A 5,557-nucleotide genomic window follows, 5' to 3' on the forward strand; every position below is an offset into this window, starting at 1 on the left:
TAGGGTGTGGGCAGATTCCATTCCTGGTGAAGGCCCTCTTCCTGGTTTTGCAGATGCTCATCTTCCCACTGTGTCCTCGCATGGGAGAGACAGAGAAAAAGAGAGAGAGAGAGAGAGAGAGAGAGAGACTGACTGAGATTGATTGATTCCCATCATGGGAACTTGGATGAGGGGACACAGAAAATCAATCCACAGCATACACATTAACAAAACTAAAACCAGATATTGACTGTGTCAGCTTAATTTTCAGGTTCCAGGGGCAGGGACTGCCTCATCTTTCCATACTGCTTCCCTAGGTTTGGATTTAAAAGCTTAAGAACTGTTATGTCATACTGAACTTTAAACTCTACAGCCAAAAAGCATAGGTAAGGACTATAGAAATAAATGTGTTGACTTCTCATGCAAAATGACTATTGACTAAGTGTAACAGTATGAACTTGGAAAAAAATTAATGACTTTGTTTACTTAGTTGCCTTACAAATAGGGTAGTGTGATATAACAAGAATTTGGAGTACATATACCAGGACTTGAGTCCTAATATTACGTTGCTGACTATAGCATCTTGAGAAAGATATGCAACCTGTTTAGCCTTAGTTTTCCTGACTATAAAAATGAAAATAACAGTTGTAAGTCACTTAATGTTTATAGGCTTAGTTTCTTGTTTGTTTTACCAGTTGATAGTTATTAAGTGAGCAAGTATTTGAACTTCACAAAATAATAAATGCAAAAATGTTAGATATTCCTAAAGCCATTTTCAACTCAGATAATTCTAATACGATGGCCACAACATACCTTTTCCATGAGACCAGAACCTTTTTGCCTTTCACCTTTGTAGCCCCACAGCCAAGTTCAATGTCTGGCATATTGCGGACATTCAATATAAGTAAGTTGAACAATGACCTGCCAAGAAAAAGTTAGAATCCTAAGCCTGTGACTACAAATCTGTAGTGGTTGGTAAGTGAGCCAAACAGATTCTGGGTTCTTAGGAGACCTCCCTGACTCCACCAGGACTCCTTCATAACAGGCAAAGTTTGCACCTAGGAGAACATCCATCAGTAAAAGTTCTTTGAGCTAGGTAGGAATAGAAACAAGCAATTTTAAAAAGGGGTAGAAGGGAGAAAAGTTGACCTTTTCCACTTTTCTAAGAATCTGTCCTGCTGCCTGGGTGTGAAGATAATTTTTTTTTAAAGTTTTTGTTGTTTTGGATATTTTTCCCCAAAAATAAGTTACCAGTGGTAGCAACATGGAAGAATATACCTTTACCAGCTGATGAGTTTGCAAACAATTCGTTGGTATGGATTCCCCAGAACAGAACAGGGGCTGAGTGTCAAGAGAATCATATTTTCACTCTGGTTCTGTTAAAAAATTTCCTGGCAAAGTTTGGCTGTGGCGGCAAATGGGCTTGGGCGGCTCCTCGGCGGGTGGCGGTGGTGGCTGTAGCAGTTCCTCTTGGCCCTGTTAATGTCGGGGCCAGGCCCGGGGAGGATGGCGCCCTAAAGCCCGGTCTCCCTGGAGTAGGGGAGGGAGGGGACGGGGCGGGGACCGGCCATGTCGGAGGTGAGCCGGAGTCTGCTGCAGCGCTGGGGCACCAGTTTTAGGAGAGGCGCCGACTTCGATTCTTGGGGCCAGCTGGTGGAGGTGATAGACGAGTATCAGATATTAGCAAGACATCTACAAAAAGAGGCCCAAGCTCAACACAATAATTCTGAATTCACAGAACAACAGAAGAAAACCATAGGCAAAATTGCAACATGCTTGGGATTGCGAAGTGCAGCTTTACAGTCCACACAGTCCCAAGAAGAATTTAAACTGGAGGATCTGAAGAAACTAGAACCAATCCTAAAGAATATTCTTACATATAATAAAGAATTCCCATTTGATGTTCAGCCTATCCCATTAAGAAGGATTTTAGCACCTGGTGAAGAAGAGAATTTAGAATTTGAAGAAGATGAAGAAGAGGGTGGTGCTGGAGCAGGGTCTCCTGATTCTTTTCCTGCTAGAGTACCGGGCACTTTATTATCAAGATTGCCATCAGAACCAGGAATGACATTACTCGCTATCAGAATTGAGAAAATTGGTTTCAAAGATGCTGGGCAGTGCATCGATCCCTATAGTACAGTTAGTGTAAAGGATCTGAATGGCATAGATTTAACTCCTGTGCAAGATACTCCTGTGGCTTCAAGAAAAGAAGATACATATGTTCATTTTAATGTGGATATTGAACTCCAGAAGCATGTTGAAAAATTAACCAAAGGTGCAGCTATCTTCTTTGAATTCAAACACTACAAGCCTAAAAAAAAGGTTTACCAGCACCGTTTTGCTTTCATAGAGATGGATGAAATTAAACCTGGATCAATTGTAATAGAACTATACAAGAAACTCAATGACTTTAAAAGAAAGAAATTACAATTATTGACCAACAAACCACTTTATCTTCATCTACATCAAACATTGCACAAGGAATGATCCTGACATGATTAACCTGGAACATCTGTGAATTTTACCACTCGGTAGAAACCATCATAGCTCTGTGTAGCATATTCACCCTTCAACAGGCAGGAAGCAAGCTGTACCCATACCAGTAGGCCAGAGTGAGTCCACTGCAAAGCTGTACCACAGAATTCAAAGTCCAGCACATCACTGACGTATAAGACTTCTTTGGATACAGGTTTATTGTAGATTTCAAAATATGTTTTTACTTTTCTATTGTGCAATTCATAGTCTGTTTTGTAATTTACTATTACTCTTGCCCTGCTTCCTGGAACAATACTGTTGTGTGTAGAATGTGCTCATCTTCAAACTTAATACAGCAATAAGAATGTGCTAGAGTTTACACATTTGTTCACTTTTGCTCTCATATGCTCTTTTGGTTTGAGTTAACTTCAAGCTTTGGGTTGATGTGGGTAGGATAGTATCCAACTGTTTTGAGAGGAATTGAACCAATTATGTTGGGCCTCTTAAGGTCTGTCTGGATATTTATAGGATACTCCTCAGAAGTGGCTTCAGTTCACCCTGATCTAATAGTTTTCCTGCTTAGAAAGTATGCCTTGGCCAGATAGATATCCCATATGGGAATGTTCCCCAGGTTGTAGCTATGATTTTTTTCCAGATGACCTGATTGTTCTTCTGAAAGTGAGCTTATTTTTAGTCATGTTGATTAGCTGTTCTTCTACATCACATTGTTACTCTTTCTGATAATTCTCGGGTTAACGTTGGAACCATCTCAAAATAATTAAAAATTTTTGGATGGGTTTACAGTGTCTTCTAAATCATGTCATCTAAAAAAAGAGTCAGATGCTAACGAGCTACTGCAGGCATAATTGCTGTTTTTCTGACAACTGATTGTGAAACCTTAAAACCTGCATACTTCTTCTTATAGTGATGAGTATGCAAAATTTGGAAAGATATTCTATTTTTTTTATATAGCTGGATAGGATTGCCACTTATTTCTTATTTAGATATATTGACATTCATCCATATAAAATATGCAGGTCATTAGCTTATGATAAGTTGAATATTTACATTACTTTTAATGAGGCATAAATAAGACTTTCATGATACATATGAGGTAGATATTTGATACACAGAACATTGGTTTGTGGTGGGCTTTCTGTGGGTGAGATGTAGAAGCCACATATTTTAATATTCACTATTTTAAATGAGCAATGCATGAAGGGAATGCAGTGTCAGTATCTGGTGTATTTTTAAACTAGTGTAACAACCCTAGTCATACTATTCAGTATGTTTGCTTTTTAAACAAGTAACCACAATTAAGTTGTTTTAGCCCTTGCACTTCAAGAGATCTAGTCTTTACTTTCAGTTGTCTATTTGGTCAATTCTGTTTACTAGATGGATATTAATAAAAACTATATGAGCCTGAAAAAATTCTCAACAAAATTTAGTCATCTCATCTTTATTGGATTAATTTCACATTTTAAAATGATTCAGTCCACAATAGCTCTAGGGGTGAAGGATTTGCCTTAATAAATTACTTTGTTGTTCACTCAACTCTTGAGACTATGAGTTGTCAAACCCCTAGACTGTAAGCTCAGGGGGCAAGAACTGCATTTTCTTTGTGTCATGTAAATTTTCTAAGGTGCTTGGCAGCACTCTGTACCCTGTGGAGTACTCAGTCCTTTTTGTTTGATGTTGCTGATGCGACCTAAAAAAAATCTCTTAAAAAACATCTATTAAAATGTAGCAAAACTGAAAAAAAAAATTTCCCTGGGTTCTTATGTTATTCACAGCCTCTAACTTGCATAAAAAGTATGTTGATTGGATTGGCCTCAGTCTAAGTCTCTCTAGCTCCATCTGAGAACTCTGAATATGTTGTCATTCTCATTCAGTAGACCAACACCCCCAAATTTGCCATGGTTCCCCATTTCTGATGATATTTCACTGGAGTTTGGGAGCTTATGACCTGAAGATTCTCCCCTAACCTTGGGCATCTATAGCTGCCCCAGAAACTTTTGATCCTGCCCTCTGCCATTATGAATAATGTTCAGCATTAGTCACTGTAACTACAAAACAGCATTTCCATTTCACTGCAATTTGATTATAAATCAGCTCAGCAAGGATGTGGTAATAGTCATAGTCTCAATATTTTAATTAAATAAAACTCAAATAAGTTCAGGTCTCTTGCAGAGTGTTCACTTTGTGTGTTGCACCCGTTCACCTTACCTAGAAAAGTCTAAATGAGCAGGTGAAGAAGCCCTTATGAGCTGAGCCCCTGAAACTCGACATAATGGGAAGACGAACACTTTTTTCTTTTACACTGAAAAAAAAATGAAGGTCAAGTTCTGAGAATGAAAGTGGAGTCATCTTTCTCCAAATTAGAAAATAGTAATAAAAATAAAATACTAATAAGACATAAAGAGGAAACCAGCAAGTTAACAAATTATATTTAATTAATTACACTGTAAGAAAGTAAGCTTCCAAATTCTTAAACAAAGCCATGATTACAATTCTTTCAGTTATGCCCATTCAAACCTCTTAGTTCTCAATAGTGGCTTAAACTTTTGTTTCTGCCACAGTAGAAGGGACAAAAGACTGTAACTAATCTACCCCATCCATTCCCACTTTCTAGTGCAAACCGAAGGATGGACTTATTTGGGGAGGGGAGTAAGTTTGAGTTTGAAAATCAAGTAAAGAACAATACTTTGAGAATCATTTCTTTAAAAGAAAATCTTTGTTTCTCCACCTTATAACTCTTACAGCTTAGGTGTGAAGATAATAAATGCAAAAAGAGCATTTTCTCAAAAATCTCTTTTGAGCAAAGATCCCCAGAGCACTTGGTTCCAAAGTGGTCAGGAGAAGGAGCACCAGCAAAGTGGAGATGTCTGGCTGAGCTTTATAGAAAGAGACGTCCCTAGGCCGGGCTCGATGGCTCAGCCTGTAATCCTGCGCCTTGGGAGGCCGAGGTGAGTGAATTGCCTGAGCCTGCGGGTTCGAGACCCACCTGGGCAACTGGCGAAACCTCATCTCTACAATAAATCAGAAAATCAGCCGGGCGTGGTAGCGTATGCCTGTAATTCTGGCTACTTGGAAGGCTGAGGCA

At 38.9% G+C, this 5,557-nt stretch overlaps 1 pseudogene across 1 annotated transcript; it reads left to right on the forward strand.

The window, feature by feature from the left end:
- Positions 1 to 1,548: 1,548 nt before the first annotated feature.
- On the forward strand, positions 1,549 to 2,946 carry LOC103277418 (annotated as a pseudogene). Its single transcript, XR_002481360.1, has one exon. The product of XR_002481360.1 is annotated as an axin interactor, dorsalization-associated protein pseudogene (transcript).
- Positions 2,947 to 5,557: the final 2,611 nt, after the last annotated feature.

This window comes from Carlito syrichta, unplaced genomic scaffold, assembly GCF_000164805.1.
Source record: "Carlito syrichta isolate Samal-C Ts95f unplaced genomic scaffold, Tarsius_syrichta-2.0.1 Scaffold317703, whole genome shotgun sequence".
In the NCBI taxonomy this organism is placed as follows: Eukaryota; Metazoa; Chordata; class Mammalia; order Primates; family Tarsiidae; genus Carlito; species Carlito syrichta.